Genomic DNA, 20,207 nt, shown 5'->3' on the forward strand with positions numbered 1-20,207 from the left:
TAAATTATGGGACAAAGCAACAAAATTGAAAATATATAATACAAGAAAGGTATAGCTATTATAAAACACAATGCATTATATTCTAATTAGTGAACGTACAATAAAAGTGGTAAATAATTAATTTCAAAACGACCCTTTTAGAATAAAAAAAGCATGCGTATATAAAGTGAAAATGACATTAATCACGAAAGGTGAGTGCAAATAGTATAGAAAATAATATTATAAAGTTGATCAAAAATTGTTGAGCTTGAAACTACGTAGATATTGTCGATGGTTTATTGTTGTCGTTGGATTTTTATTATAGTCAAACCATTGTAAAATTATATAATAATTTATTGTAAAAAAAATCAACATTTTCGATGTAAGTAAACGGTGCTGAGCTGACGCATCATGTTGCTACAATAGCTACACTTACCTACTATAAACGTACCAGATTACAGTTAGATACGAAGTTCTGACGTGAAACGAGAAATGATAAGTAGGGCCCGAGCGAAAGAAAGCTATCTAATAGACTTGATTTAAGTACAGTTACCAATAGTAACCGTAACAATAATCACATTAGCCCCTCCTAACTCTCCTGCACATGCGAAGAACCGCTACCGGTAAGAGATCTTTGTCCTAATTTGGCAACTTCGTTATAATTATGAACTCTACAAGCGCTTTGATTAGCCTGACGTCGTCAGATTTATCAAAACCCAATGCATCCGATGGATCGGCCCCGGGATAGGTATGGATGAACAACCGACGAAAATTGAATCTAACTGCGTTGTAATAAAGGTCGATTTTCAAACTACGTTAATTATTTGTATACTTACGTAGAAACGAGAATAATTAAAAGTGATAGGACATTTTTAATAAGTGTTACAAATTATAAAAACGTAGGCAGGCACTAAAAAAACTGAGATTTACCTATATATCATTAAATGTGATTTTTCATATTTCTCATCTTATCACATGATTCGTGTTGCATAACTCACTTCCTGCAGCAGGAGTAAGATAAAGAAAATATGTGAATCCACGCGCTTTAAACTGGAGAGTAGTTTCTCCTTAGCGTCGTGCAGAAGGTCCGTTGTACAATATTGTAATAGGTTGATGAGTACAATGACTGCCTAAAAGAAGACGAAAATTCATAATTTTCACAACGAATGGGAAAATGAGTGTTGAAGCAGTTGTCAGCTGAATGCAGAACTATTCTAACTCACATTTTCAATATTTTACAGAAATGTTCTTTGAAACATCTTATTTAAGTTATTTATTATTTATATAGACACATAATATATGCATCATTGTTTAATTTGTAACGCCTCACTGTCCTCAGGAGTATATTATTTATAGTCTAAGGTCCTCATTCAATTATTATACTTTAGTTCAAGTTGAAGAATGGTCACGTCACAGCCTACTTGAAGTTGGGCATGCCTGCTGTAGATACTAGATATTACATAAATGCTTAGTACACACAAGTTTAAAAAAATCTATCATACAAACTTGATTTCAATAGCAGAAAGGTATGGTACATTGTACGTCCAAAATAAAGAATTCAACCGATATAATAGGCATAGCTGTTGTGCCCAATACCTTTCGCGCCACAAAAGAAATACCTGAGGGGCATAAATAGAGCTCATATAAATTATTGTTGTTATCTATACACAAACTTATACGTAGGGGCATTATAAAGAACATTCCAGGTGTTTTTGGAAAATAATGCAAGCGAACATTTAGATTTGAATGTTTTTTGTTTTTTCGACACGAATATCTGGTTACTTATTTTAGTTAAACGATAAATATCTACATTTGAATATTTTGTTTAAAACTATTTACATTTATTGAACTGGCAAACAAAAATTTCTTTATGCAACAAAGCAGATGAGCAAGTAACGTAAATGCCATTACTAACATAATCCTAATTAAGCAATCTAATCCCTGGTTCCCGGACAATTTTCGATACCTATGAATCCCGGTATTAGTAAACATCACCCCGAAACTTTCGGGATTGATGTTTTTATTAATCAAAAGTAACTGGAATGTGTACAAAATCATTATGTCAGTGACGTGCATGTACCTGTACATGGGGAATCGCGGGATGCTCACGGATAATAAATAACCAATTTTTGCTGCCTTACGCAATCGTAACAACATCAGGAATCCAAAATCCGTTTATTCAAATGAATTTAAAGGACGAATAGGTACATAAATTAAATAGAAAAATTAGAGCTCATTTTAGGTGATAAATAATATTTTAATGGATGTCAAATGCATTAGCATCTAAACTCGATCATAACATCTGGGGAAGTTAATGCATTTGTCAATAAAAGCGTTATTTTGTATTGCTATTTATTGTCTCTCGTTTTAAAATATTAACAATCTGAATTTTGAAAATATAACGAATCAACAAAAAATCACTCCTTTAGATATCTACTATATAATCTGAAATCTTTTTTTCATTTCAATCAGTTCTAAGATCGTATTTCGCGGATATTTCACTAAAATATTTTTGCCCATTAAAATGGATAAACAATTGAAATTTCACATTCACAAGAAAGATGGTGATATCAATTCAATATGGAAATACTATTTGACATCAGGGGATGGAGCTACAGCTAAGTCTAGTGTACAAAACGTAGTGTGGTGTTAAAAACTGGCGGGGGATGAAAATTCATACGATATTATTTACTCCATTAAACCAATAGGTATATTCCCAAAATTGAATGTACACAATATAAACAATAAATGTCTTAAATAGTATTAACTAAATTATACTACACATCTTTGACCGATTTTATCAATATTAACCAGTGGCGCACCCAGGATTTAATATTGGGGGGCCCAAGGAGGAGAATGTAAATTAGTCTCATAGGCTCTTTTTCTTCTTCACAGCCTAATTTCTCGTTTATCGCCCTTTTGTCTATTGCACTCGGTATACCTACACCATGGTCCCCCACATCCTAAAACGGGCCCTCAGGCTAGGATATTTGGCGGGCCCCCTACCTACCGCTAAGATTGAAGGCAGTGTGAAACACTACATTAACATTTTTTAAATTGTGTTTTAGTTCAAATTAAGGGTACTTATACAGTGAATTATTGGCGATTTTTAATACATCTACTTTAATAATGGAGCTGTCGAGTATCGACACATAATAATCAAAAAATATATTGCACAATTATATAATTGAAAATGTTCATGGCAATGAAGTATAACAGCGCCGCATGCGACTTTTTTTTACTATTAAAGCTAGTTTATGATGTGTGTTTATTTCACTTGCCAGGTGAATGTTGCCAGGGTCCCTTACCCCCCCTGGGTGCGCCACTCATATTAACCATCGAGCAGGATATTAACTATGCGAGGATCGTCAAATTGTAATCCCGAAATCCCAGGATAAAAATTTTAGCTCGGGATTGGATTACCTAATCCTATTCATACAGAATCTAACATTCTTAAACTTATGTATAATCAGTATTGAATAATAAAAAAAAAACATTATTCATAAATACAAGAACGTCGATAATCAAATTTGACTATTATATTAGCAATGTCATTTACGTTAATTGATTATAAAGTGGATTGCCTCCCGATTGGTGGAATTTGAAGCACCTCAGATTGAACGTAGAATATAAGAAATAACTCGCATGAATCATAGATAGATCGATAGCTCATAAGCGAAAATACTCTCCCGGAAAGTGAAAGAAGTGAGTTCGAGTCAAACTCGGTCCAACATTTTTTTTCTAATACTTGTGTATGTTTCGGTGGTTTTTTGAATCTGTTTTTTTCTATAGTAAAGAATGTAGGTATTGAATAAAAATATGACAAGTAAATAGTTTAAATAATAGAAAATAAAACACAGTTATTCGCTAAAACGGATAGTGTAATCGAAAAGATTTGACGAGCTGCACTTCGCCAACCATTATTTCTGGAGGCATCGAACCTCCGACGTAATTGCATATCCCCGGACATGTCGGAACGATTTTTTTGTACTGATAAAAAACATCCCCTAGCAGACACTTTTGTTTCCCTTGTTTCCCACCCTTATATATACGCTTTCCCAGTTAGTCATCGCTTTTTGTCGATACTAACGACATCTCCAGACCGAAATGCGCGCACTTCGACTATTAGATACAGTGACAATAAAGCACAGAAGATTTTGATAATGCAGCCTGTCCGTAATGTAATTTAGTGGTTGTCAACCTTTCTCTACCAAAACATAAATAATTTCATTTAACTATATCTTTTATTCAACGAATAATTCACAAGATTTTAAGAATGTACCATTCTAATTATTGAACATACATAATTCTGAAAACACCAAGAGGAAATATAGCCAATAGAAAAAATCTTTTTTGAAAAAAGTAAGACATCCGGCAGGAATTGAATCCGCGTCTCTTGGCTATCATGCCCTGTGCATAACCACTATGCTACGATTGCCATGCTTAATTGCGATAAATTTTAACTATTGGCCTTTTTTAATACCTGCTCATAAGCGCTCTCCAAATTGAGTTTAGACATATGTCAGTGCCTGGGGCGGCAGGTTATATGAAAGTATGGTTAAGCAGGCTGGTATGGTGAGGCGGGCTGGTAATCAAGTTGCGGCAAAATTTCCACGTTAACAATATATAATATGGGTACGTTATAATGACCAAAGTAAATCCTCCGTGATGCCCTGAATTTTTTTTATCGCGTCGCTAAATCTCGTAAGTTGTCGGCTATTGTTAGCCTGCTTCATTCGGTTGTATGAGAAAGCCGATTACTTACACCTCTTTTTATTTAATACCTCTATGGTCAGTACTATACGACCCAAAGGGTCTTTCATGTACGGCCATATATTTCCGATACAACATTTTGTACGGTGAAGTGTGATACGGAAAACTGCATTCGTACAAGTTTATGGACACGGTGGAAAACATTATGTAGAATTTAATATAATTTCAATTATCATTTTGTAAAATTGAATTCTACTATGGAAATGCAATTCAATTACGGCTATACCTCAGTTGAGGCACGGTCTAAACCACGGGTACCCCCGTCGCCATCACGAAACAAATTTACGTGTTCCCAGCTCGACGTTCTCTCTACGAATGCCAGCGAGTCCAAAAATTCGTCGCGCCTATAGTTGAAAATTATTTGCCGTTTCACTGATTTCTTCGTCACTGATCGTCTTAATATCTTGTACCTTCACGTTTAAAAGCTACTTAAAAAAAACTTAAAAACTGAAAACGAAAAACCTTCAAATAAGTGTTGTAAACAGTTTAAACATTCAAGGGTTTAAATTTACTACAGCAATCAAAAGTTGTATTGGTACAAGATTCTCATCGGCCATAAAAAATAAAACGTACTCCTCGCGGTGTTACATAAATGAGCATAAATAATTGGAGGTAGTGCCTCACACATGCATGCATGGTAATGTGCATATTGTGGTTGCGTTAGTGTTTGTTGCACCTGCCGCGGCCGGTGACCTTGCGGAGGTCATTTACTGCCTCTCGTGCTAAACGAAATTCCGAGCAAATTATTTTCTGGACCGCCAGCATACGACGGGCTAATCTCGCTAATTTACCCCTTGCATTAACGAGGAAAGTCGAAAGACGGAGGTTCTACATGCCGACATACCTCCAAGGTTTGTCTAACTATACTACAAGGAGTTTACAAAGATGTATGGAACACAATAATAATATAATAATTGTGTCGCTGAGTTTCAAAACCCGCTATAACACTTTTTTGAAATAATTAAGATATATATATAGGTATATCGATGGATTCGTTATTAAAATCTCTACATGAAAATTTTATCGCCTCTCAAAATCCGCTAAGATTAACTGTTATTTATGAAACAAAATCAATGCGTCTGTCAATACCCGCTATAACACTACTGAAACATTCCAAAACCTTTTTAGTTCAAAAAGTTTTTATTGATTTTCTTAACATAATGAAAAAGTGTTATAGCGGGTTTTGAAACTCAGCGACACAATTCACATAAGGAAAACCAGTAGCAATAAAAACCTAATATTATTTTCATACGTAGTATAATATTAATATATTATAGTAGTTGAGTTCCAATCGAAATGCACGTATGTGTTAGTACATAATGCATGCAGCAATCAGTTATAAGAAGGAGTTGCAATACCGAATGAAAATGTAAATACCGGTTTTTCGGTATTTCTTATTGAATACTGGTACTACTACCGGTATTTATTAAACATTAAAAAAACAGAAGTACGTGCTTATCAATAAATATAGCTATTAAAATCTTTTTAAAATATTATTTTATAGCAAAAGCCTACATACCTACATTTATTATGTTGAAATTTAAAAATATGTATTGATAATAATTGTAGAACTAGTGATTTTATACAAATAATTTGAATATATTGATAATTTTAACTAAAGCTCTCAAAAGTTCATCAAGTGCAAATAAGTCCGGCTGCAGGAAAAGCTTCTTAAATTCAACGCTCGTACAGTCATCAATAATTATAGAATAATTGAACATTTTTGTCACGGATGTTTTCTCTTTCGAAATAATATTATGATAATTCATCGCGACAATTACTTATATAAAATATATTTGATGAAATTTGTTTTATTATTTTTTCACCTCTGTTGGATTCACTCAATATATTTGCATTTTAGCAGCACATAACTTATAATTCATTTTCAAAAACATAAACGAGTGTGCTTTCTTAACCCAATGCTTACGGGCCCTTTTAATTATTTTTTTAATTAACGTGTTAATTTTCATTTGAAAAGCAATTAGCAAAAACACAATTTTGTGCGGCCCGTAAGCATTGGGAAAAATCCGGTATTTTGAATTTTTAAAACCGGTATTTCGGTATTGATAAATACTGTAATACCGGTTTTGTAATACCGGTATTTCAATCCCTAGTTATAAGATAGGTATAAGGATGTTTTATTTTTTTATTCAAAGCCGGTATAGTCGTTGGCACTAGTTGGCCTTCAATTAACCAAGGATTTTTTTAAGCCAGGTTCCTGTCGCTCACGGATATAAAATCAAAATAAAAAATCTGTCAATCAATACTGTTTTTTTTTTATAGACCTGTGAGTATTCAAATGTGTGAGTTTTATATTTCGTTTTGAATTATTATTTATGCTCAATAAGGAATGCTACGTTGCGTATAATTAATTCAATTAAAATAGTTACATATTAAAATCTGATGTCTAAAATTTTAGAGTTATTTATCTGTTAATCGTCTAATAATAATGTGGAATTAAATCTATGTATTTTAAGAGACCAGTATAGTACCGTTAATAGGTATTTAGTATGCATATTTAAATTCATATTATTATGAACTAATATTTTCTTTCCCACCTTTCGATGGTCCAGCGAAGTTCTCGACGAAATTTAATGTCATGTATGTAATACATTTTTTAAAAGTTAGCTCGGATTCTCTGTTACTTAATTGTTTGACAGGCGTCTCGCGAGTTGTCAAGACAAATAAAAATAACTCAAATTGTCTGGCAAGCTGTCACGAAATGCGTGGGCGGAAAACTGTTTTTTTTTCAGCGAAAAATCTTAATAAGACGGCATTTGTGTCGCTAGATTTCAAAATCAGCCAAGTCCATAATAGATGAATAGGAGAAAAACAGCTTTTTGTTTTCTCAAATACACAGTCACAAGTCACAAGGGTGAAAGTTTATATTATTTCGAGTATAGAATATTTAAAATTAATAAATTCCACATTTTGATAATGCATAAATATGAGAAAGTAGTAGCTCTTCAGCAATTCACAAAAAAGTCAAAAATACATAAAGGTGGACTTGGCTGATTTTGAAATGTAGCGAACCATTTAATTTCAGATACGAGTTTATTATATCGGACGTTTGGAGATGAGTAAATCTAGTGACTCATTTTTTGACAGTCAGATCAGTCAGTAATTCAATTTTTTTTTTTTTTTTTTTTTTACATATAGTGAACATTACAAATTATTAATTTAAGACGTTCACAGCATGACAGTTAGAAACAAAGAAATATTATTAAAACAGTATTACATAAAAAAGAGACGGATCAGTATTAAGTTATTAAATAGTAGAAAAGTGTAAATACAAAAAAATATTAATTAGATCGGTGCAAGGAAGTACACCGGATGAGTTAAGCAGAAATTATTTTAAGAATTTATAAAACAACGTCCACATACCTTATCCTCACGCAGGTGGAATATATCAACACCCGAAGCAATTTGGTTGAACATAGTTATCGCCCTCCCAATTGGCATTATCAGTGGCAGTTTGGTTCTGCACCTTGGGAGAATAAACAACTGATGCTCTCTATTTCTAAGATAGTTATCAGGGGGACACAGGTCAACACTGCCCAGAATGGCAGAGTTCTCATTTATGCATCGTATAAGTCGAAAAAAATACGTACCTAAATAAAGAACTCTTCTAAATTGCAGACTGCAGTATGTAGGCATACCTAAGAGAAAGTCAGTTGGATAAAGACACGGATAGTATCCATACAACCTCAAGTAAAGGAGTCTCAAGAATTTCTTCTGAACCCTCTCGACCATAATATGTTCGCATACAAATTATACGATGATTTTACAAAATTACCGCCATCCATTCAAGCTTGCACAGTCACTATCAATGATGATGATGATGCCATGCACAAATTAATTTACATGATCGACTAATTGTTAGTCTACTGCACGGTAAACAGCATCACCAAATAGATACCATGAACATGGTTATTTTTCTGATGACTCAACACAACATTATTATTGTGTAAATGGAATTATTTAGGTGACTGGAATATTACTTCGTCAGGACCACATGCTAAGGATTGTAACCTGGATGATTTGGCTGTCTGATCAAGACCCGTGGCACTCATGAATCGCATGCTGACTTGAATGTTCTGATGCGGCTAGATAAGACAACATGAAACAACATCCTAATAATTATGACCGTTTGTTTCGAATTCAATAACAAAATGTTTCGACAAATTTTAATAATTCGTAGGTAATTGCTAGACAAAAAAAATCGGAATGTCTGAGTATGGGGAATGTACCCTAAAAGTGTAGAGGGGGTCCGGGCTTGAAACGACAAGAAACAATAGATGAGGCAAACGCGGAAATCAGTGGCATCTGTTGTTTTTGTTAACCCCGCTCCTTCCCACAGCATTAAAAAATAAAATTATTATGAATATTTTTTGAACCCCCCCCCCATACCATGTTTGTGTGTAATTTGTTAACATTAAAATATTGTGTCGTCTCCCTATTGTAGTTATAACGTCTTAGATACATTTAGTTACCTATTATATTGTGTAATTTGCCATACCTATAATATATAATATAATAATATATATATATATATAATAAGGCTGTGGGAGGGAATATATTATATTATCAATATGTGATTATATTCTCCATAACTCAGAATAAAACTGTTATCGATATCAAATTATCAATGTATCTACTCAAAAGAATTATATCGACAGTTCAAAAATAGAAAATACAACGAGAAACGGCGCCATCTATAAAAAGAAACTGAAAAGCGAGCGTAATGAAAATCCAGGTGAAACCGCTGGGAAAACGGCTGGAAAACTGTAGGAAATATTTTTATCGGCTATATTTATTAAAATATGGCGTAGATACTATGGTATAATAAATTATGACAAAATTATGAAAAATTCATTTTGTAAGAAAATAAACAAAATTGAAAGTGGAATTAAAATGATAAAACAGTGCTCGCCTATAAAAAAGTACAATAGATTTCATTTAAAAATCGATGAGACAACACCATCTGGCGGACGCACTGCGAATAATTTTAATACGTGAGTAATAAAGAATGGAGCCGTAATACGAAATTTGAACTTTTACAAATATTTTTATTTCTTAGTAGGTAGGTAATTAATATTTTAATTGTATTTTTTGCCCAATTAAATGTACAAGTATAAACATATTCTATTTATTTTTTTCCATGGACGACAGTATGTATTAGATATTAAAAATATTTAAATCCGATTGAAATGGTGAAAAACTATACCTGTCACATTTGCAATATTGTTTTTAATCAACACTATTGAAGTAAACCGTAAAACTAAACACTCATTCATACATAATAAATAATAATAATATACAATATTAAATAGTCGGTATACAAAATACAGGATCACCGGTTACAATTTCGTCGCAAAACATAAATTGTTGATATTTAGTTTGGCATGCATTTTAAAACAATTTGATTATGTGATAACTAAATATAAATTAGAAAAAAGAATACTAGGTACTCAAGAGAATAGATCAATCGGACTCAATCTTTAAGGCTGCAATTGCAGCTGCGGGTGCAATTGACGCATGCCAAACGAAATATAATTTGTCATATAAATCCCACATGCGTCCATTTAATGTTCAGTTTATTGTTCTATTAGTAACCATAATAATATAGTCATTGATATGTTTTCTTTTTCAAGTAAATGTGTAACGTTTTAAGAATTAATACCCCCGCCGCCATCATGAAACAAATTGACGTGTTCCCAGCTCGACGTTCTCTCTCCGAATGGCAGCGAGTCCAAAATTTCGTCGCGCCTATAGTTGAAAATTATTTCCCGTTTCACTGTTGTATCGCCTTAAGAGTGTTTATTTTATTATATTAATTAGATATAATGTTAATTTCTGTGATCTTTTATGTCGTTGAACTTTATACTTCACCATTCATTGCCATCATTCTGATGATGTGTTATGTTATGTGTTAGTCAATATAGTCAATATAGTGAAAACTATAGAATTAGCAATCAAACAAACTGATGTTAGAAAAATACTTTGTTTCTATATTACATTCATACACAATGGATATATGTCAAAGGACCACGGGTTTTCGACATTTACACATTAAATACTGACGTCATATTATAATATAATGATACCTTTAAAAAATCAAACCTGTCTTACTATGATAATATTGATAATTTTTACTCAAGTTTCAATTTCCGTCAATACATACTTAAATTGTTTCAATTGAAGACATATTATTACATTTTTATTAGCCATTATTGTCTGTTAATCCAATGAATATTTCTCTATGTGTAATATTTTCACAGGGTGAACGATGACTTTATATTTCAAATACCATAGTAGACATAATTGAATATTTATGTTCACTGAAATCTCATCATATTGCAAATAACTAAAATTATACAATACCGTGTTAAATAAAAAATCATAATTTGTAAATTAAAAAAAGAAAAATACAGATAATATTAAAAGTATACCTGTCAAGTTTCTCGAATTGGTCTTTAACCAACGTCAAAAATAACATAGTACTATAGCAGTGATTTGGTGGTTTATCAGCGATGCATAATCTTTTTTGTACAGTGCCGTAGAATAAGAAAATAATAAATACTTAACAATATGAATAAATTAATTGATTTTTTTTAACTGTCAATTCATGGTGGAACTGCATTGTATTGTTGTTTTTATTTAATAAAACGCATTTTTTTTTGTAGTACTTACTCCACTTTTAATCAATAGATTAGGACCGGTTTCGTCCGCCTCAGAGGGACATTTTCAACTGAAATTTGCGACCAATCATGCGACCCGCAATCCGCGCATCGCCTAGCCACGATCTTTTTAGACTATGCCTCAACTGAGGAGGTATAGTCTTAAAGGCAGTGTGGCGCTCTACAGTAGCATTTTCCAAAATGGTGTTCGAGGGAAAATTAAGGTGACGCATCAGTGAAACGCCAAATAATGTTCAACTGTACGCGCGACGAAAATTTGTACTTGCTTCGCATTCACTGAGAGAACGTGGAGTCGGACGCACGTCACTTTGCTGCGTGATGGCGACGGGCCAATTAATTCTAAAATCGTGTAAAGATGACTAAAAACTTTACCCATTTACTTTAAAAAGCAAACATGTCAATGAATATATTATTATTGATACTAATATAATAATAAACAGAACATAAAATGGACGTATGTTGGATTTATATGAGAAATAATATTTCGTTTGACAGGCGTCATTTTCACCCGCGACCCGCAATCCGCACATCGCCTAGCAACGATCTTTTTAGACCGTGCCTCAACTAATGCATGGCCTTAAGGATATTCAGTGTATTTTTATCGATTTTGTACGTTATCCACTTCAATTATTAAGTTGACGAGTATTAACACAATGCTTACGGGCCCTTTTAATTAATTTTGTAATTAACGTGTTAATTTGCATTTGAAAAGTAATTAGCAAAAACACAATTTTGTGCAGCCCGTAAGCTATGGGTTAACACACAATAATCAAAAATGATTTGATTTTCAAAAATGATTTTCGAAACTAACTTCTCAGACGTTTTTGCAAGTGACCCAAACATTCTAAATGATTGGTCTGAATAGAATGCAATTCGAAACTCTCACCGGCTAACGCGGCCAATTTTAAGTTAATAAAGAGGGTGGCATTTAATGAGGGAGTCAAGCCGTGTTGCTGATTTTATAATGTTGTCAACTAGAATAAATAAGGTAACTACTTAATAATAATTACCTACGTCGATACGCCGAAAGCGGTATGCCGTGTAAAGTTAAGACTGAGCTGAACAGGAACAAGGTCATTCATAGTTCATTCAGAGACTAATCTCAGCGTTGAAAGGACGTCATTTTAATTCAGTCTAACCTCAAAAACCTCTAACCATCGGGGATTTATTTTAAGGAACGCAATAATTATTATTTACAATTCTCGATCGAATGAATAATCATTATTACTTTTATTATTATTACCTCCAAACATAACATATGCGACGTAGCCTGGTGCCGGCCGACGGAATACAGGGCTGTCAAAAAATTTAAAGTTTAAAATAGCTTACTGTACAGATGGAATAATTACATACTTCCAAGCGTCAAACGGCATACAACATTCATCTAAAATAATTATGAAAAGACTAGCTGATTATGTTATGCTATTTTTGTATTGTTCTTATTTTTTAGCAAAATATTTCACATATTATCTGATGATGTGTATTTTGGATATATCGTAATATGTATCTGGTCTCATTAAAATTGCTATTAAGTTGATATAACATAGGAAAATCTGTAAATCATTAAAATGTTAATTTCGTTATAGTTTTTAATTAAACCGGTGCAATTACATATTAGATTTAAACACTGTTGTACTGTGTGACTTTTATAATATCAGATAAAACTGTAGGATGTCAGCAGAAGAGTAAACAAAACCCAGCTCATGGGATAACCGAATGGTAAGCAACTGTATATATTATATTTTCCCGCCAAATTGCACACAATTAAAAACAATTTATCATAAAAACAAGTAAAACGTCTTCGACAGCCCTAGGTGATTGATTCGATAAAGTCGGCAGTTTTTTTTGTCTTGTTCTCTGCGATCAATGACGTATTAAATGGACAACTCATTTCATATCGGCGAGCACGAGAAATAGTGCACGAAACTTATTCACAGATGTATAGGTAGACATCACGTGATCATATGACGTTGCATTTCCATTATACGATATCAAGCTTCGAGAATTTAGAGTAATATAGCCTTTATTGTAACGGCGTATTAATGTCATCGCGTTAGAATTCTCGGGTTACTTACGTCTTCCGGAGATTCAGCGAAACGCTTCCAGGCATTCAGCGAAACGATTCCAGACGCAAACTGGGAATTCTGCCCTTAATTAATAACTTTAAATATTTTTGTAACTCGTTATTTATATTATTATTCTTTTTGTTGTGTGTATAATAAATACATGCCTTTTATCAATTAATAACACAGTTTCGAAGTATGAATATAGAAGAAAGTAGGTACCTATGATAATAATACAAGAGAACGGAGGTAGATAAATATAACAAAAAAAAATAGTCAAACACAATTAAATTTTTATTGAACGCCATTTATTCGAGATAAAAACAAGTTATAAAAATATATTATTATTGTATGTTTGACTTATGTATCTTCGTACATTTATTTTCAAACAGGCGATACCAGTTTCATCATTACGACATTTTCAACTGAAAGTTGATCCGTGGAAAATGTTATAACAACGATACCCGTATATTATCAAATCATGGTAATGATAACAATGGTATTGTTAATTTAATTATTATGACATAAACAATCAAAACAAAAAAATATCAAGAAACAAGTTATAAAAAATACACGATAAGCAGACCAAACGTTGCTTAGGGGCGCCACATTATGAGGGGCGGCAAATTATGGAAGAAATACGAATATTACGTAGTTTTGAGAAAAGTTGTTTGTCTAAACAAAATATTCTTTGCTACGGCGCTAACAAACCATACAGTGTACAAATAAATATCAACGAATATGTAATAAGATTTTCACGTTTTGATCATATTGCTTTGCTTAAGATGTTTGAGATTAAACAATAACATATTATGATGGTTATTGAATTGCAATATAATAATTTGGTATAATTTGAAGCGGCGTTTAATAAGAATATTTTGAAACTGAAAATTGATCCGTTGAAAATGTTTTAATGACAAAACCAGTATCAGTTTATTGGAGAAAATATTATTTCAGCATGAAAATGATAACAATTCTATTACTATTTATTTAAATATTATAGAATCACAACAAGAAATGACAATAAAATCAAGAATGAAGTTATAAAAAATACACGATTAACGTTATATTATAGGTGCATGTTTTAATAATTCAGAGAGCAAGCAAACAGAGAAAACAACAGAAAGTAAATAGAAATATTCATAAAAAGTAAATGGAGCACATGATATGAGATTATTATCTTTTGTTAATCGACGAAGTCCATTCCTTGTCGTGATGAAATGTTTTCTATCAAAATGATCAGAACATATTACACATTCATCCGATGGTGTCCAACATGGATCGCATCTTAATACTCTAAGTATATATGTCCAATGTAATCGCCTTTCTGCTTTGCGAGGAACTCTAAAATTTAATGAGAGATAATAATGACAATAAAACCGCTAAATCCATTGACATAATACTACTATTCTCCCTTCTTCATTATTTCACTTTTTAATTTGTAGCGATTCAATTATAAAAATATATACTTCACAATACATTTATCGATTTCGCGACAAAAAGTATTTTAAATTAAACAAACGATGTCAAAAAATATGTTTAATTACATATAATAAATTGAAAATAATATTACCAGTCCGTTCATGCAAATCAATTAGCTGAAGTACGGTGCAAACAGTACTACCATATTTGAAAAATTGAACGAATATATACCTTACTGTCATTACAATACGGACCAAATTTATAAATCACCATTTGTGCGTTGAGCCCTTATAGGAACGGAGAAATCATCGCTGCCTGCGTAAAAATGTTCGGCCATTTCTGTCAAATTGTTCTGTCATTGAATTGCATCGATATTTTGTATGGGCAGACCCAGCGGTGTCGCCAGACCGCTTGCAAGCGGAATGTTCATTTGAGCGAAGGATACCGATATTAAAATATGAATTTCGCCATCCGGCAGACCCGACACAAAGTGAGTGTCATTTTATTTTCCACATGATTCGTCCATATAAATGTCATTGTCTGCGATCGCTAGCTTTGAATAAAAAAAATCTATGGGTGACCACGTTAATAATCATTTTTTATGAGTATAAATTATTTCTTGCATTGGCTTTTATTAATTAATAATTATTGTACCTACCAACTAAAAGTAAAGTTGCGTTACTTGTTTGTAAAAGTGTCAGACTAAATTAATTAAACTAATCGGGTAAGTAAAAAAAAGTCATTAATTGAGTTAGCATTTACTTGGTAGAATTCCATTTTAAAAGAAATGAAAATATAATTAATTATATTTTCATTTCTTTTAATAAAAAGTCACTTTCTTTTATAATAAACAGACATCACTATATTAATTTTTTTTAAATATGCATTAGAATTAAACAATATGTACCTATTTTTTTTTAATAATTATGTAATAGGTCTTACATATTCAAAATAAATACTATTCATTAATAATGTTTTTTGGATAGCACATGAAATAAAAATGTAGGTAGATATGTATTTCAACATCCTTCGTATGTTTAGCTCTCGGACAATTTCAGGTTAAAACGTTATTAATATATTATTATTAAGTTTATATCGTGGCTATCCATCATATTGGTTGCAATGTTTTCCACCAAACACCTGATTAACAAATTGAATTTAGTAACATTTACGTATATTAGAAGATATCATTTTTTGGTCACCCCATATTTTATACACTTTGACAGTGTTATGATATTATGATATTCCGGACCACATGTAAAAAAATCATATTTTCAATTCTCAAGGGCAATTCTGTAGAGCGTCCCCTTAACATAAATACATTAAAAATAAAATATTGATATTGATATTTAGGACGTCACTGTGATAACTAAGTTCATTTTGTTCAGGGTTCATAGATTCAATCTCTCTACATCAATTTGATGACTCCAGATTCTATTCTATGCATATTAGTTGGTTTTATCAATGCCACGATTATTATAATTTATTACTGTGCATGCAGACTGAGGAAACAACAAAGAAATTGATAACCATGTTAGTACTTACGAACCGGTTGAAAGTGTTGAAACACACCACTATTTTAATATCGTTCGTATAAACATTAGATACTAACTGGTGTTTTCTGCTTAGACAGAATTTACGAAAGGGTTATATGTTCAACCAAATTGTGATATCTCACTTTTTGACATTAAATTTATGATCAGTATTGTCAGAAAATCTTCAATAAATAGAGTCACACTTGATCCTTGAGCAATGCTACCAAATCATTCAAATTTACTTTAAAAATCAGTCGCACGATTCACGCAACTTATACACGCTGTTTTACCACAAAATTGCGTTCAGTGACAAGGCTTATTTTTGTTTGACTGGTTTGTTATAGAGTAAAATTGTCACATACGGAGTAAGACCAATACAGAAGGGACTCACAGACTCCATTACATCCACAAAAATGCACCAGTGCGGTTTACAGGCTGGTGGCATCATCGGACATTTCTTCTTCAAAAATGAAGCCGGTCGCGTTACCGTCAATGGGGATCATTACTAGACAATCATCAATATATATTTTTTTAAATATGAATGACATCGATTCGAATGAGATGTGGTTTCAACAGGATGGCGACATGTGCCATACGGCGACCGCAACCATCGACTTATTGAATATGTTGAGTTGATTTCGAGAAATTGACCTGTCAATTAATTGGTCTCCAAGATTGGTCTTCAACACCTCTTGATTATTTCCTGTGGGGCTACGTGAAGTCACTAGTTTATGCTGATAAACCAGTAAAGTTAATTTCTGTGCTATTTATTACATTTTCAAGTGATATCGGGCTAAAAAAACACGTATAACTTTCGATTATAGGAGAGGAGATTTGAGTTGCCCCATCTCCACCCGCCATGTATATGCAGCCGCGGTTTGTGCACGGCCGCCTTCCATGACGCTATAAACGTGTCAGAATGAAAAGATTTTATTGCCAGACTTCCTTGTCCCGAAGCGATGCTGCACGGGACTGATGTAGCAACCATGCACCTTAGTGCTTAAAGAAAGAATTTTAGAAAATAATAAAGCTTTACACTTAAACCTCCTTCTAACCAACAAAATTATTTATTGCAGAACACGAAAAATATGAAGTGCTATACGTATTAAAATCGCCACCCAGATTATATATTAAAAAAATCCAGAAACATAAATGGAGGTATAAGGCAATAATGTAAATGTTACAGTTTTAAACCTAATTTTAATAACATATTTTACGCAATGTCGTGTTTTATAAAAGCATATTTTATTATAAATGCTATAAAACATCTTTGATAGTCTAAACCAGTCTTTCTCAAAGTGGGTGATAACGCACCCGGCGCAGGATGCTTTCAGGGGGGCAGTAGAAGGCTCAAATAAAATTAAGGAAATCTAGAGGGGCGACGGCAGAAACACTAAATCTATAAAAATCCGACGGAATCTAGGTTAACCCTGGGTTATGGTCGGTTGTTCAGCGATTTCTGATAGCAATGAATTCGAGCCTGATAATAACAAACTCGTCGAAATGCATCAGATTCATCCTTTACATTAGATAAGTTTTAAATTCAAAGCCTTCTTTTAATGTTAATAAAAATACTTCGAAATATTTCTTTTATTTTGTTAACTGTCAATTCATGGTGGAACTGCATTGTATTGTTGTTTTAATTTAATCAAAAGCATTTTTTTTGTAGTACTTATTCCACTTTTAATCAATAAATTAGGACCGATTTCGTCCGCCTCAGAGGGAAAAAGTTGAAACCGGTCCTTATTTATTGATTAAAAGTGGAATAAGTACTACAAAAAAATGTTTTTTATTAAATTAAAACAACAATACTTCTAAATATGATTAAGTAAGAGTTTTATTTCCTCTCATTGAAACATTCTTTGACCTCATAAATAGGATATGGGTATATCTATTCTATCCATATAATAATGCATGTTTAATAATTATATTTGCAATAACTGTTTTTAAGATATGCAACAGATGGTAATGTAAAAAGTTACGTTAAAAAATATGGGGTGCACTAGATTTTTTTTAAATCTCAAAGTTGGCGGTGGTCGAAATAATTTGAGAACCTATGCTAAACTCTAAACTGTAGGATTGTAACTTCTGAACGTGTGAATGAACGATACCAAAAACTATTGCGATTCGTTGACAAGTTGACTTGTCGCAAATAATTGCGAGGAATGAATAAAACGGTGTCTGAGAGCAAACGCAATCAAGTACTTAGTGCTGCGGCAATGCCCCCATCCGGTGTCTGGAGGAAGCGGTCCACAGTTTCTTCCTGTCCGGCAATAATGACGATTCTGTGGCATTAAAAGATATCAGACTGACTCTGTGTATTCCTTCCCAACAAAATCACGAGCGTCCAGATCCAGAAAAAAAATGATTGAATCATCCATTGAAAGTGGTTCTTCATAATACCTAATACATGCTATACGGCGACTTAGTTACATCACAATTTTATTATGATTTTGGAAGAATTATTCTAAATGGAAATCAGTTCGCGTATCAAAATCGATACGATACTTTTTATCCGGTACGATACCCACACCAACGCATCTGTTCTATACACAAGGCGGTTATAGGCGGCTATCGAGAATTTATGCATTGAGGCGGTATATTCTAAGCCACATGTTCTCAAACTTATTTCGACAACCGCCCACTTTGAGATTTAAAAAAAATCTAGTGCCCCCCATATTTTTTTAACTAAAACCTTAACTTTAACCAAAACGCCATTTTGGTCAACTTCCGGAGATGCCAGATTCATGAAATAAAAAGCGGGAACGAGACTAGTGCATGACTCTGGTTTTTCGTCTATATGGGTCTCCAAACATTCAAGCCTAAAATCGCATGTCAAGAATTTCGGATAGGGATGGGATCGTCGCGATCGACCGAAAATTGTATTTAGTTTACTTAACCATGCACTACGTAGGTACATGAAATATAAAGCTGCATCCACAGTATTAGATGCGCAAGCAACTCTAATTTAACCGTCTATACGGGACTCCAATTCGAGTAGTAAATCGCATCTCAAGCGGTGTCGTGTCTAGATTCCGTCGGATTTTTATAGATAGAATTTGTCCTGAACTCCCCCTAATTTTCTTTGAGCCTTCTACTGCTCCACCGAAAGCCTCCAGCGCCCACAAGGGGGCGTTATCGCCCACTTTGAGAAAGGCTGCTCTAAACTGTTAAAAAGTGCTAGGTATATTTTAACAGCGCTTCTCTTAGCTGTTAAGTTTTAGAGTGACAGTTTAGACGGCTAACTTACTGTAACAATTACTATAATACCTACCTCAATACATAGATATGAAAAACTACCGTCGATAACGCCTTGTGTGCAGAATAGTCCCACAGGTATCTATATTTTTATTTGAGCATGCCTCGTGAGTCGTGGACAATTCAACGATATCCCGCAGTACCATCGATAGATAGCCCAACATAAACCATCTTTATTGTGTTTATAAAACAGTTTTTCATAAATACGCCATCAATTCGATGTAATTATGATGGGGGACAAGCGCCAGAGAAGTATATTGTGCAAAACTGGCAGAGTTCCAAAAAACGATAGGTAATATTATTAATAAATAACCAGCGAGCATTACGACCGCAAGTTTGTTAGCATTCGGGGGCGATAAATTTTAATTTTACGATGCAGAAAGGGCACCACTCCAAATTTAAACGATACACGATTAAATTAATTACATTTTCTCGATCAAGCTTATTATTACGCAAATGGACTAATAAATAACGAA

The 20,207-nt window shown here is 33.0% G+C and overlaps 1 protein-coding gene and 1 long non-coding RNA gene across 4 annotated transcripts in view; one reads left to right on the forward strand and one right to left on the reverse strand.

The window, feature by feature from the left end:
- LOC147070613 (SLIT-ROBO Rho GTPase-activating protein 1-like) overlaps positions 1-20,207 on the reverse strand; it is a 378,477-nt gene that overhangs the window by 239,048 nt on the left and 119,222 nt on the right. The gene's annotated exons all lie outside the window — the stretch shown is intronic.
- On the forward strand, positions 11,302-18,197 carry LOC147070615 (uncharacterized). Its single transcript, XR_015070863.1, has 3 exons — positions 11,302-11,656; positions 12,036-12,499; positions 16,238-18,197. It is a non-coding gene; the product is annotated as an uncharacterized LOC147070615 (long non-coding RNA).

This window comes from Rhyacophila brunnea, unplaced genomic scaffold (genome assembly GCF_057557595.1).
Source record: "Rhyacophila brunnea isolate RB1 unplaced genomic scaffold, BYU_Rbru_1.0 scaffold_21, whole genome shotgun sequence".
Taxonomy (NCBI): domain Eukaryota; kingdom Metazoa; phylum Arthropoda; class Insecta; order Trichoptera; family Rhyacophilidae; genus Rhyacophila; species Rhyacophila brunnea.